The 15,149-nt window shown below is 40.5% G+C and overlaps 1 long non-coding RNA gene across 2 annotated transcripts in view; it reads left to right on the top strand.

The window, feature by feature from the left end:
* Positions 1-15,149, top strand: part of LOC115932794 (uncharacterized) — a 31,753-nt gene that overhangs the window by 8,434 nt on the left and 8,170 nt on the right. For both annotated transcript variants that reach the window (XR_008679485.2, XR_008679486.2), the window contains exon 4: positions 11,354-11,531. This is a non-coding gene — a long non-coding RNA (uncharacterized lncRNA). The remainder of the gene's footprint in view (positions 1-11,353; positions 11,532-15,149) is intronic.

Raw genomic sequence — 15,149 nt, 5'->3', positions numbered from 1 at the left:
GTTTAAAACATTTTGACAATTTAGGAACTGAAAAAATGTGATTCTGATTGGTGTTTTATCAATCACTATTGAGGCTGAACTTTTTTTAATATGGAGAGAGTTGTATTTCTTTCTTTCTGTTTTTTTTTTTGAAACGGAGTGTTGCTCTTGTTGTCCAGGCTAGAGTGCAATGGCTTGATCTCAGCTCACTGCAACCTCTGAATCCTGGGTTCAAGCAATTCTCCTGCCTCATCCTCCATAGTAGCTGGGATTATAGGCATGCACCACCACTCCTGGCTAATTTTATATTTTTAGTAGAGATGGGGTTCCTCCATGTTGGCCAGGCTGGTCTCAAACTCTCAACCTCAGGTGATCTACCCACCTTGGCTTCCCAAAGTGCTGGGGATTACAGACGTAAGCCAGCGCGCCTGGCCTTTTTTTTTTTTTTTTTTTTAGACAGAGACTCGCTCTTGTTACCCAGGCTGGAGTGCAGTGGCACGATCTCGGCTCACTGCAAACTCCGCCTCCCATGTTCAAGCGATTCTCCTGCCTCAGCCTCCCAAGTAGCTGGGATTACAGGCATCTGCCACCACTCCCAGCTAATTTATGTATTTAGTAGAGACGGGATTTCACCATGTTAGTCAGGCTGGTCTTGTACTCCTGACCTCAGGTGATCCACCCACCTCAGCTTCCCGAAGTGCTGGGATTACAGGTGTGCGTCAACTGCGCTTGGCCATATGTCTTTTATAAATTGCCTACTTTTGCTGTTTGTTTATTTTCTGATGGGGCTACTGGTTTTTAACAGGTTAAAAGTTCTCTACATATTCACTTTTTTTTCTTTCTTTTTCTTTTCTTTTCTTTCTTTCTTTTTTTTTTTTGAGACAGAGTTTTGCTCTTGTTGCCCAGGCTAGAGTGCAATGGCGTGATTTCAGCTCACCTCAACCTCCGCCTCCCGGGTTCAAGTGATTCTCCTGCCTCAGCCTCCTGAGTAGCTGGGGTTACAGGCCTGCGCCACCATGCCTGGCTAATTTTGTATTTTTACTAGACGTGGGGTTTCTCCATGTTGGTCAGGCTGGTCTGAAACTCCCGACTTCAGGTGATCCGCCCGCCTGGGCCTCCCAAAGTGTTGGGATTACAGGCGTGAGCCAACGTGCCTGGCTTTATTCACTTTTTTCATACGTGTGCACATATCCCCCTAGCTATTCTTTTGTAATGTTATGTAGTCAGATATATCCAAACCCAGCACTGTGCTTCTGTGGGAACTTGGGCACATTATTTAACCTCTGTACACCTTCATTTCCTTGTTTGTAAAATGGAGATAATGTAAATAGCATTAGGCATAGTGGATGGCACAAAGTAAGTAAATAATAAATGTTAGCTGTGACTCTTATTAATTTATTTATGTGACTTTTGGGTTTTGTGCTCTACTTAAGACTTTCCTTGCTCCAAAATGTAAAATATTCACCTATCTACTAAACTAGAAAAACAAAGTGAGGAACATTATATGCCTCTATGTGTCTGCTTTAAAGATGAAAAACAATGTATACATTTTTGCTTGTATATCACAGGATATATGATACTTGGAAACATTGGTTGTCATAGTAAGAAGAATGAGTGAGAGGAAGACTTTTTAACTGCATGCGTTTTTGTATTTTTAAAACAAAGAAGTCCCCAGATTGTATTTAATACTTCAATGGTTTCTCTTTTTCCTTTTCCTTCTCTTTTTAAAACTTCTAATTCTTTGATCCATCTGGAATTTACTTCTGGTATAAGAAGTGAGACATATTTTGGGGGATAAAATTGTGTGTGAGTTCTACCCCAACTAGCTAGTTGTGTCAGCACCATTTAGTGAATAATCTGTTTTTTGCCCCACTATTAGAATTGCAGCTTTTGTCATTTACTAAATGTGTTTGGGACTATTTCTGATTGGTCTTGTTATTTTGGTCTCTTGTGTATTACCATACACTTTAAATTACTATCATTTTATAATTTTAATACAGATGGGGTTAGTTACCTGTTCATTACTCTCTTTTTTTCAGACTTTGACAGTTCTGGTCTATGTGTTCTTCTAGATGAACTTTAGAATCATTCTGTGACATTCAAAAAGAAATCATAGAGATTTTTACTGGATACTGAATATTGATTGGGAGTACTGAAAATGTAGGTGAAGTTTGGGGAAATTGACATCTTTATGTACTTACTGTCCTGTGTTCTAATAGATTTTTATGTCTCTCAGTAGATTTTCAAACTTTGCTTCAAATAAGTCCTGTACAAATAAGTCTTGTATATTTGTTTATTTATTTTAAAAACATCAGACCCACGAATGGGAGTTTATTTTATTCAACAAATATTATAAAGAATCAAACAGGTAGTTTTTATTCCAGTGAGAGAAGACAGAATATGCTCAAATAAAATGAAGTACGTAATCCATTTCAGATTATGATAAATCTGTAAAGGAACCAAAAGGGTGATGTGATTGAGAGTAACTAGTGGAAACTTACCTTATATGTAGGATGGTTGGAAAGACTCTTCTGAGATGACATTTGAACTGAGACCTTAAGTTTAAGGAGGAGCTAGCCACCTGAATGAGCCAGGAACAGCGTTCCTGGCAGAGAGTAAAGAAGGACGAAGGCCCAGCTAGGAAGGACCTGGCAGAGAAGGGCTCCTAAAGAAACTGAAAGGAAACTCATGTTGCTGGGGCCTAGTGAGCAATCTAGAAAGTAAGCAGGCCAAATCAAGTAGGGCCTTGGGTCATCATAAGTAGTTGAGACTTTATTTGCGGTGCGCAGGAAATCCTTGGGGAATCTGAAGCAGGAGAGTGACATGTTCTGATTTAAGGTTTAAAAAGAACACTTGGCTTTTTGAGTTGAGAAAGTATTGAAGTGGGAAGCCCAGTTAGGAGTTTTTTTTGCAGCAAGAGGTAAGGATGGTGGTAGTTAGATGGAGAGACCTGGGAATCTTCAGAGTCTGTGTGTGTGTGTGTGTGTGTGTGTGTTCGTGTGTAAGGAACAGCTAAACAACTTGCTGTTGGAGTGGGTGTTACTGAGAGCTAAGTACTGCTAGCTGCTGCAGAGGCCGTGTAGAGCAGAACAGAGCTGATCTTTGCCTTCACAGGTGTTTGATAGTTCTGTTTGTTTCTAAGGTGTGTACCAAAATAAAGTAGGCTAAGAGCATTTGACTTTTAAGATTTATGGAGCTCGGGGGTGTTGAGGGGGGTGCAGCAAAAAGCAGAGTCTGTTAATAACCCTTGTTTTATATTGCTTAATAACCTGTAGTCTCTGTTAGTGGGTCAAAGGGGAGGCAGCAGCAGACGATCTTTAAGGTATCTGTCTCTGAGTTAGAAAAACATAGCTTGAGGAAGTTATGCAGCTTCCCTACAGCCTTAGAGCTAATAGTGGAACCAGACTTTTAGGTGAGCTCATGCACACACCAAGTCTTAGCACACTGCCTAATATATATTTAGAGCTCAATAAATGGTAACTCTTTTAGTAATATCCACTTAGATATTGTTATATCTATTAATTCAGGCCAAATACCTACATTACATTTTTTCTTATCTTAATTTCTTTGTTCTTCTTTTGTGTTAATCACGGAGGGAATTGGCATGTAGTCATCCATTTTGCTTGTGAAATTTATTTGTTCTTTTTTTGTTTGTTTGTTTGTTTTGAGATGAAGTCTTGCTCTGTCGGTCAGCCTGGAGTGCAGGGGTGCGATTTCAGATCACTGCAACCTCTGCCTCCCAGATTCAAGTGATTCTCATGCCTCAGCTTCCTGAGTAGGTGGGATTACAGGTGTGCACCACCACGCCTGGCTAATTTTTTTTTTTTTTTTTTTTTTTTTGAGATGGAGCCTCACCCTGTCACCCAGGCTGGAATGCAGTGGTGTGATCTCTGCTCACTGCAACCTCTGCCTCCCAGGTCCAAGTGAATCTCCTGCCCCAGCCTCCCAAGTAGCTGGGATTACAGGCGCACGCCACTACGCCCGGCTAATTTTTGTATTTTTAGTAGAGATGGGGTTTCACATATTGGTCAGGCTGGTCTTGAACTCTTGACCTCGTGATCCTCCCGCCTCAGCCTCCCAAAGTGCTGGGATGACAGGTGTGAGCCACCATGCCCAGCCATATTTTTTGTATTTTTAGTAGAGACAAGGTTTCACCAGGTTGGCCAGACTAGTCTTGAACTCCTGACCTCAAGTGATCCACCTTCTTCTGCTTCCCAAAGTGCTGGGATTAGAGACATGAGCCACTGTGCTTGGCTGGTTTTGAAATATATCTGTTCTTATAAGTTGAGTGAGTGAGTGTTGTTCAGTTCAGAGAATTAGTTCAGTGTAGTGCCTACATACCACAGAGTTCTCAGTTGGATATTGTTATATTGTACTCCTGTCTTGGGACAGCACTTTATGTAGAGGTAAAGTAGCATCATTTTTCTTTCATTTAAGAATTATGTATTTATTATTTTTTGAGATAGAGTCTTGTTCTGTTGCTCAGGCTGGAGTGCAGTGGCACGATCTTGTCTCACTGCAACCTCTACCTCCTGAGTTCAAGTGATTCTCATGCTCAGTCTCCTGAGTAGCTGGGATTACAGACATGTGCCGCCACGCCCGGTTAGTTTTTGTATTTTTAGCGTAGTAGGGGTTTCGCCTTTTTGGCCAGGCTGGTCTCAAACTCCTGGCTTCTAATGATCCACTTGCCTCGGCCTCCCAAAGTGTTGGGATTACAGGCATAAGCCACTGTGCCTGGCCAGAATTACTTATTGAATATGTGTACCCATAGATTTATCAAATAATTGTATCCTTATTAAAATTTTTCTTTCAATATCATAGTTTATAAGAGGTAGGATAGGTTAACTAAAAAGCTTTTTCTTTAGCTTCCATTTGTTTCTCTGTCTTTAAGTAAGATGTCATGATGTCAGAAGAGGCTGCAAATAAAATACCTTGTCAATGGCATTCCCCCAGATTAGATCTTAACCAAAAGTCTGAGAAGCAGTAGCTTTTTTTCTCCCCAAAGGGAAGAATGCTTTAGTTTATTTTACAGGAGAAAATTTATTCCACTATAGCACCACTCTGGTCTTGTACAAATTACAGAATTCACTTAGAGAATTGCTAGTCTTTCCTCTCCTGGATGCTGGACTCTGTAATAAGTTTAGGAGGTCAGCTTTCTTTAAATTATCCCCAGGTTGGAGGATTTTAGGTGTCGGGATGCCCAGGGTGGTGGTCCTTCTTAGCCTTGTCTTGCCTAACATACTTTTAAAATTGGTCTAGAGCTGGACAGCTTTGTGGGAACTGGTGTGACCTAATTTGCTTCAGTTTAATAACTAATATTTTAGCATTTGAATGTCATAGAGGCATTGCCCTATCACATACTTTTGTATCAGGAGGTTTTATTATTTTATTAGTTAAAAATTGCATGTTTTGTAGGATCCTTTTTCTGCTTTGGTGAAATGTAGGCTTCACCTCTATTGTGACGCTTGGTGGATTCATTCTTGCTCATCGGAAGTGGCATCTGCGGTCCTGCCGCAGTGAAGTATATTTTTAGCTTTTTTTTTTTTTTTTTTTTTTTGAGATGGAGTCTCGCTCTGTTGTCAAGCTGGAGTGCGGTGGCATGATGCCAGCTCACTACCACCTCCGCTTCCCGGATTCAAGCGATTCCCCTGCCTCAGCCTCCCAAGTAGCTGGGACTACAGGTGTGCACCACCATGTCCGGCTAATTTTTTTTTTTTGTATTTTAGTAGAGATGGAGTTTCACCATGTTGGCCAGGATGGTCTTGATTTCCTGACCTTGTGATCTGCCGGCCTTGGCCTCCCAAAGTGCTGGGATAACAGGCGTGAGCCACTGTGCCCGGCCATTTTTAGGTTTTTTTCCAGGATGGCTTAGGCCACCTTGAACACCTTTGCATAACACATTTTGGTTATGCAAATGTTGTGGGCCAAAAGCCAGGAGTTCCTGCTGAGAGGAAAAATTGCTTGTTTTTTGGCAGGATAGTATTTGAAATTCTGTTGTTGCAAGATTTTCCTGTTGAGTAAATATGTGTGTGTTTATTTAATATGAGAAGATTTAAAAAGGAACTTAAATAGATCAATTTCATTTTGCAATATTGTATTACCTGTTTGCAATATGTAAGAGGATAGTTCTGGGTTTATCTGTATAATTCAGTTAGAAGTGCTATTGTCTTTTATGACAGTGACATATAATTATTACTATATTATTCTCATCCTAAAACATTATGTGTTGATATTTAAGAGATGAGGAAGTTGCTTATAAAATCTTGATCAGATTTCTTAAACCATAGAATTTTTTTAGTTCATGAGTCAACCATGTAACTACCCTGAGTTAATGAGTTTTGGTGCTAAGAACTGAAATTATAATTTGATACTGCCACTTAAGGTGCTCCCTTCCCCTTCAGTCTGAACTTTAGATTCTTTCATTTCAGTGGGTTTCAAATGTAAAGTATTCTGCCAAGGTATCTTAGTGAGCCAGGACTGGAGTGAAGGGTGGAGGGAGGGATGGGGAAGGGCAGGGGGAGACTGAAAAGATGAATCCTAGGTCTCCCATTCTCACTAGATCAGAATGTTTCTCCATTGTACCTTTTGTACATTTAGCTTTCATTTAAGACTTTCGAGGAAAACCTTCTGGTTAAAAAACAAGATCTGAGCACTGTTGCCCTGTATCTCGTGGATAAGTTTTGAGGAAGGTGGTTGTAGTGGTCTCCAGGCTGCAGTTCATGTGAGGAAAGGAAGGGCTTGCTTTGACCTGTAAATTTGTATGCCAGTAGGGGCTAATTCCTGAATTTGCTAGTTTTTTTTTTCCCCTTCTGTATTGGGCGAATAGTACTTTTAAATAAAACTGACTTTTTTGTTTTTTTTTTTTGAGATAATAAAGTTAAACTTCATTAAAGTCATACAACAAAACTAGGACAACAGGAAGGATTACCGAGATGAGGGAAAAAATGGAGAAGTCACTTAACTTGTGACTTTGAGTGACATTGAGTGTAATTGTTGAACTCAGGACTCACCATAGCTGAAAGTTAAACAGTGTGCATTAAAAAAGTGTACCTCATGGGTTTCTAATCATTTAGGCCACTGTTAGAAAAAAATGGGATGACCCTGGGTTAAAATCTTTTTTTTTTTTTTTTTGCCTCTGCATTCCATTTATAGCTTTATTTATTTGGGATGTGTGAGTTGGGAGGAGAGCGCAGAGATAGATCACTTAAAGCATGTTTTAGGACAGCAGATCAGAATTAGTTGGAAAACTTTAACAAAATGCATGAACGTTCATATAGTGAAATACTCTTGTTTTTGGACAGAGTTTCATTCTTGTTGCCCAGGCTGGAGTGCAATGGCATGATTTCGGCTCACCGCAACCTCTGCCTCCCGGGTTCAAGCACTTATCCTTCCTCAGCCTCTCGAGTAGCTGGGATTACAGGCATGTGCCACCATGCCTGGCTAATTTTTGTATTTTCAGTAGAGACGGGGTTTCAGCTTGTTGGTCAGGCTGGTCTCGAACTCTCGACCTCAGGTGATCCACCCGCCTTAGCCTCCCAAAGTGCTGGGATTACAGGCGTGAGCCACCCCGCCTGGCCCATATAGTGAAATACTCTTTAGCAATAGAAAGAACCATAGATGCATGAGAATAATTGCCAAGATGTATTTTTTTGTGTGGGGGGGACAGAGTCTCGCTCTGTCGCCCAGGCTGGAGGTTGGTGATGTGATCTCGGCTTACTGCAAGGTCTGCCTCCTGGGTTCACGCCATTCTCCCCACCTCAACCTCCTGAGTAGCTGGGACTACAGGCACCCGCCACCATGCCTGGCTAACTTTTTTGTATTTTTAATAGAGACGGGGTTTCACTGTGTTAGCCAGGATGATCTTGATCTCCTGACCTCATGATCCACCCGCCTCAGCCTCCCAAAGTGCTGGGATTACAGGTGTGAGCCACCGCGCCAGGCCAACCAAGATGTATTAAGTAATAAAAGCAAGATACAGAACAGTGTGTTTCTAGTATGCCACCATTTACATAGGGGAAAAAGTGTGAGTGTATGTATGTGTAGGATATTTCTAAAGGACACTCTAGAAACTAGTAACTTTGGTTGCCTTCTGGGAGGGTAACTGGGTAGCAGCTGGAGGAGAAGGGCGAGGAGATTTTTCACTTTGTATTCTGTGGTACTTTTAAAAACTCTTAAGTCCTGCATATAATGTTTATTTCTAAAAAGATCAACCCTTCCCACAATGCCACATGTTGGCTTTTCCCTTTCCACCTGGAGCAGTTGCAGATGTATAGATGAGGCGAAAGCTCCTCAGGTGGTTTTAATGTCTGCTCTCACGGAACATCTCAGCTCCTCCTAGTTCACTACTTGCTGAGAAAGCCGCAAAGCATTGCAGAAAACATTAGTTTTTCCCATTTTGCCACAGACAATTTTGTGATACTGGAGGAGTTATTGACTTTCTCTGATCTTCACGTTTCTCACCTGTCAAATCAGTGTTAGTTGGGTAATCTCAACCTTCCAATCCTTAAGATTTGCTGACCTCCATGCCTCGGGCCTTGGAACGGAGCAGGGAGAAAACAGACTGAGGGACAGCTGGTCAGTCTTCTGACTCTTCTGGTCAGCTTTCACAACAGCAGGAAACGTGACATCAGGAGAAAGGATGATATATTTATTTAAAATATTTATATATTACATGGTACCACATGCAGTTTTTAAAGTTCTTTCTTTTTTTTTTTTTTTTTTGATATGGAGTCTGGACCCGTCACCCAGGCTGGAGTGCAGTGGCACCATCTCAGCTCACTGCAACCTCCGCCTCCCAGCTTCAAGTGATTCTCCTGCCTCAGTCTCCCGAGTAGCTGGGTTTACAGGCATGTGCCACCATGCCTGGCTAATTTTTTGTATCTTTAGTAGAGACTGGGTTTCACCATGTTGGCCAGGCTGGCCTTGAACTCCTGACCTCGTGATCTGCCCATGTTGGCGTCCTAAAGTGCGTGAGCCACCACACCTGGCCTTAAAGTTCTTTCTATACGTTTTTTCTTTTATTTTTTGAGTCAGAGTTTCATTGTATCACCCAGGCTGGAGTGCAGTGGCACAATCATGGCTCACTGCAGTCTTGACCTCCTGGGCTCAAGTGATCCTCCTGCCTCAGCCTCCCAGGTAGCTGGGACCATGGGTGTGTACTGCCATGCCTAATTATTTTTTTTATTTTTTTTTTGAGACAGAGGCTTGCTCTGTCGCCCAGGCCGGAGTGCAGTGGCCCGATATCGGCTCACTGCAAGCTCCAACTCCCGGGTTCACGTCATTCTCCTGCCTCAGTCTCCCGAGTAGCTGGGACTACAGGCACCCACCACCACGCCCAGCTACTTTTTTGTATTTTTAATAGAGACGGGGTTTCACCGTGTTAGCCAGGATAGTCTTGATCTCCTGACCTCGCGATCCGCCCACCTCGGCCTCCCAAAGTGCTGGGATTATAGGCATGAGCCACCACACCTGGCCACCTAACTAATTATTATTATTATTATTTTAATTTTCTTGTAGAGATAGGTCTGGCTTCATTGCCCAGGCGGGTCTTGAACACCTGGCCTTAGGAGATCCTCCGATCTTGACTTCCCAAAGTGCTGGGATTACAGATGTGAGCCACTGTGGCCAGCCTATAAGTTTTGTTTTAAAGTTAGATTGAATGACAATTCCCTAGAAAATTTTATTTTCTAAACCTAACTGGATAAAAAATATATTGATAAAAACTGGGAAATTGATCAATTTGTCAATACTGAATTATTTTTTGAATTTGCCCTCTTCCCAAATACATTGAAATGATGGAAAGAAAATTAAAACTTTCATAATAAAGTATTAAATGGGTGGAGATTTTATATATATATAAAATTATATCTGTTATATTTTTATGTATACAATTATATAATTTTCATCTTATATTTAAATTCTGTTTTTTTAAAACCACCCAATTAGGTAATAATAGAACTCCGGTCTTAAAGTAAGAGTGTATGTACATACATGCACATGTGCATATGTGTATATAAAATTTTTGTCATGGGAGTTTTATATATAATTAAGATAGAAATTATATATTATGGCACACATTTTTATACATATGTAATATTCTCTACCATATGTATGTAAAATGCTCCCATATTAATTATGTATAACATAAATATTTCTGTTATCCTGAAACATAAACGTAGATAATCATGTTTTGGGATGGGAATACTCAGGAGTATAAGGGTACCTGTTCTCCCATTAGTCAGTCTGTGGATTCAATATTTATGTGTTCTCATCCAGAATTTCTCTGGGACCTGAGAAGCTGACTCTGATGCTTGTGTGTAAGAGGAAATGTGCTAGAATAGCTGGGAAGGTGGTGAAAGTAGCAGCAACAACAAAGCACAGTGAGGTGAAACTTGCCCTGCTGGATATGAAACCTCATAATACTAGAGTAATTTGAAAAGTGTGGCATTGGCACAAGAAAAGACAGACAAACGAAATTAGTCTAGAATTGTGGACAAGTAGGAATATACTTTATAATGAAGATGGCTTTGTTTTTCTTTTTCTTTTTTTTTTTGAGTTGGAGTCTCACTCTGTTGCCCTGGCTGGTGTGCAGTGGCGTGATCTCGGCTCACTGCAACCTCTGCCTCCCAGGCTCAAGCGATTCTCCTGCCTCAGCCTCCCAAGTAGCTGGGATTACAGGTGCATGTCACCATGCCTGGCTAATTTTTGTATTTTTAGTAGAAAAGAAGTTTCACCATGTTGGCCAGGCCGGTCTCGAACTCCTGACCTCAAGTGATCTGCCCGCCTCAGCCTCCCAGAGTGTTGGGATTACAGGAGGAGCCACTACTTCTGGCCTTCTTTTTTTTTATTTGCTATTTCAGTTCCATAGAAGCATGCAAAGAGTAACATAATAAATGTCCATCTACCTACCATCTGTGATTACAAAACTTAGTATTTTATCATCCTTGCTTCAGAGTTATTTAATAAAGACAATACTTCCTCTGCACAAATGCTTACCTTAAAACCACTCTTGAATTATTTTCACGATTGACTTATCAACTCCCAAATTTAAAACCATGTATTTTTGTCTTTATATTCCTCAGACATTTATAGAAAGCTATTTACTGAGCAGTTACTATGTGCCAGATATTATGCTGTTTTTATATACTTTTACTTTATATAGCTAATTATATTATTTGTCACATATTAACCTATTTTAAATATAAAAAGAATGACGCATTAATGTTTTCAAACCTTGGTAACATTAAGTAAATACTTGAGAAGAAGCTTTTACTGGTAATCGTGGTTTTATTTATGTAGCTATAGTTATAATTTATTAGAAGTACACTTGGTGTTTTAGTTCTTATTAATTCTATTTTTTTCCCATCCTGTTTAGGTGGTTTCCTAGAAACATGATTGTTTATTGGCATTGATCTCACAGTCTGGTGAGGACTTCTTTACTGATAATGTCAAGTTCAGGTTACCCTCCCAACCAAGGAGCATTCAGCACAGAACAAAGTCGTTATCCTCCTCACTCTGTAAAGTATACATTTCCCAGCACCCGCCACCAGTAGGTAAGGAACAAATACTATGCAAATTGCATGTGTTTTTTGTGTTTTTCTTTACTTTTCCTATTTAATACACATGTTGGTAGAAACCACCAAATTTACCTTTTTTTTTAAGTGGCAAGAGCTATTTACAAAGACGAGGAACCAAACGTTGGGAATTAATTATTTGTCTTCTTACTGTGTCTTTATGCCGATTTCAGGAGTTGAACTTGTCTTTGCTTTTGATGACAGGAGTTGATGATAAATAGAAAACTTATTAATTCTCTAGAATTTCTAGGGTAAGACCTATATTTATACTCCCAAGTTGTGGTTGAGTTTTAAGCTGGCCAGATAACTTGGCATGTCTTGAGTGATGGCCAGGATAAAGACCTCTGTCTTCTTGAGAGATTGATGGTACGAAGATTTGTATAGTAGGTAGGAAGGAAGGAAGGGATGGTAGATAGGAAGGAAGACTTTATCATAGGAAGAGTTTGTAAGAGATTGCTTTACCTTGTGAAAAATAAAGTATGAGGTGAAATAATCATCTAAGGGTAGACCAAGGATATGGGTGTAAGAGGTTTAAAGAAAAATAGGATAGGATGGGATAAAACGGTCATCTCAGAGACTCAGCAGATTTGTCATCAGAATGTACTACGGGGTCCTACCGAGGACTCCTTTGAAGTGTAGTCATGATTACAGAGTTAGAATGGACATTCTTACGTTGTTCCTGTGTAGGGAGGCATTTAGTCTTTTACCATTACGTGTAATGTTAGTTGCACGTTTTTGTTGATTCTTTTTTTGGTTGAAGAGGTTGCTTTCTGTTCCTAGTTTGAGAATTTCTGTCATGATTGGATGTTGAATTTTGCTTGTGTTGTCCCCCTTCTACACCAGTGTTATTCATCTGATTACCAATTTTCCGGATTATTGTTGCTGCTGTTTTTTTCATAAAATCAGGCCGGGCACAGTGGCTCATGCCTGTAATCCCAGCACTTTGGGAGGCTGAGGCGGGTGGATCACTTGAGGTCAGGAGTTTGAGACCAGCCTGGCCAACATGATGAAACCCCATCTCTACTAAAAATATGAAAAAATTAGCCAGGCACCTGTAATCCCTGCTACTTGGGAGACTGAGGCTGGAGAATCGCTTGAACCCAGGAGGCAGAGGTTGCAGTGAGCCAAAATCGTGCCGGTGGACTCCAGCCTGGGCAACAAGAGTGAAACCCCGTCTTAAAAAAAAAGAAAATTAACTTTGCAGTTTAGTTTATATATATACACATATATCTATATTAGAATGCACTCATTATATGTATACATTGTAACAAATTTTGACAAATTCATAAACTCACAGAACCATCACCAAAATGAAGATGAACAACATTTCTAACACTCCAGCACGTTCCTTGGCACCCCATCCTCCTTGGCACCCACACGTGTCAGTCCTCCTCCCCCACTTCCTACTAACCTCAGCTCCTAGGAAACCACTGATCTGCTATCTATCATCAAACATTGTATACGTTGTGAGCTTCATGGGAACTCTTTTGTCTGTGACCTCTTTTGCTTCCCATAATACTTCTGTGATCTATCCATGTCTGGCATGTCTCAGTTCATTCCTTTTTATTGTTGAGATGGGTATACCACAATTTGTTTATCCAGTCACCTATTCCAGTTTTTGATTATTATAGGTAAAATTACTTAGAAAACATATATCTATATATCTGTTGTATCTAGATTATTAAAAGAAGTATTGCCTCATTTTCTTAACAGTATCCTTTGGGGAGCGTACATTTTTTATTTTTATCAAGTCCGATGTACTTTTTTTTTTGAGACAGAGTCTTGCTCTGTCACCTAGGCTGGAGTGCTATGGTGCCATCTCAGCTCACTGCAACCTCTGCCTCCCAGGTTCAAGCAATTCTCCTGCCTCAGCCTCCTGAGTAGCTGGAATTACAGGCATGTGCCACGAGGCCCAGATAATTTTTGTATTTTTAGTAGAGATGGAGTTTCACCATGTTGGCCAGGCTGGTCTTGAACTCCTGACCTCAGGTGATCCACCCTCCTTGGCCTTCCAAAATGCTGGAGGTGTTAGCCACTGCACCCAGCCCCGATGTCTTATTTTTATTGTTCATTTTTTGTGCTTTTTGTATCAAACCTAAGACGTTTTTGCGAAATTCAAGGTCACTAAGATTTTCACTTACGTTTTCTTTTTTTCTATTTTTGTTTTGTTTTGCTTTTGGTTTTTTTTTTTTTTTTTTGAGATGAAGTCTTACTCTGTTGCCCAGCCTGGAGTGTAGTGGTGCAATCTCGGCTCACTGCAAGCTCTGCCCCCCGGCTTCACACCATTCTCCTGCCTCAGCCTCCCGAGTAGCTGGGACTACAGGCACCCACCACCACGCCCAGCTAATTTTTTTTGTATCTTTAGTAGAGATGAGGTTTCACCCTGCTAGCCAGGATGGTCTCAATCTCCTGACCTCGTGATCCACTCGCCTCGGCCTCCCAAAGTGCTGGGATTACAGGTGTGAGCCATCGCGCCTGACCAATTTTTACTTATGTTTTTTTCTCTAAGTTTTATAATTATAGGTCTTTCATTTAGGTAAATTACCTATTTTGAATTAAAATTTTATATGTGGTGTGGTAAGCATGAGTTTCAGTCTTTCTGCATTAAGAATGATGTTAGCTTGGGGAGTGCTCTTTACTCCTGTTTTCTTAAGGGGTTTGTGTAGGATTGGTACTTTTCTTTGAGATGGAGTCTTGCTTTGTCATCCAGGCTGGAGTGCAGTGGTGCGATCTCGGCTCACTGCAACCTCCATCTCCCGGGTTCAAGCGATTCTACTGCCTCAGCCTCCCGAGTAGCTGGGATTACAGGCATGCGCCGCCATGCCCGGCTAATTTTGTATTTTTAGTAGAGACGGGGTTTCTCCATGTTGGTCAGGCTGGTCTCGAACTCCTGACATCAGGTGATCCATCTGACTCAGCCTCCCAAAGTGCTGGGATTACAGGCGTGAGCCACTGTGCCCGGCTCCAGCTAATTTTTTGTATTTTTAGTAGGGCCAAGTTTTTACTATGTTGGCCAGGCTGGTCTCGAACTCCTGGCCTCAAGCAATCTGCCTGCCTAACATATTCTAATATTTTTCCCAGTGTCTTTTTGTTTCAATTTTTCTTTTTTTTTTTAAAGCATACTGAAGTTTAAAATGTTTTTACTGCCATCAAATCTTTTTTCTGTAATGTTTATTAACCTTTATGCCTAATTGCCCTTTCTTCCCTGATATCAGATAAATAAGTACCCACACATTTTCTTTGAGTTTTCATGCAATGAAGAGTAATTTAAAAGATAATAAATGTATCTACAATTTATTTTCAAATAGTTCAGCCAAAATGAAGTTTTATACACATACACAGACACACACAGAGAGCAAATATGTTAAATTGTTAACTACTGGTGAATCCAGATGAAGGATAAATGAGTGTCCATTATACTGTTCCTTCAACTTTTAAGTGAATTTGAAATTTTTCAAAATAGTAAGTTGGATGGGGAAAAATTCTTTGCCGTAAGCTAGAAATTAGCTAAGCTTCTAGGTGTTTTGTGACCCACCCTATCATGTGAAATATCTTTATCATACAGTAGTCTGTGGGGTTTATAAGAAATGTTCTGCT

The sequence above is a fragment of the Gorilla gorilla genome, chromosome 4 (assembly GCF_029281585.2).
Source record: "Gorilla gorilla gorilla isolate KB3781 chromosome 4, NHGRI_mGorGor1-v2.1_pri, whole genome shotgun sequence".
Taxonomy (NCBI): domain Eukaryota; kingdom Metazoa; phylum Chordata; class Mammalia; order Primates; family Hominidae; genus Gorilla; species Gorilla gorilla.
Note: the sequence above shows the minus strand (reverse complement) of the source record. Positions and strands in the feature narration are given on the sequence as shown.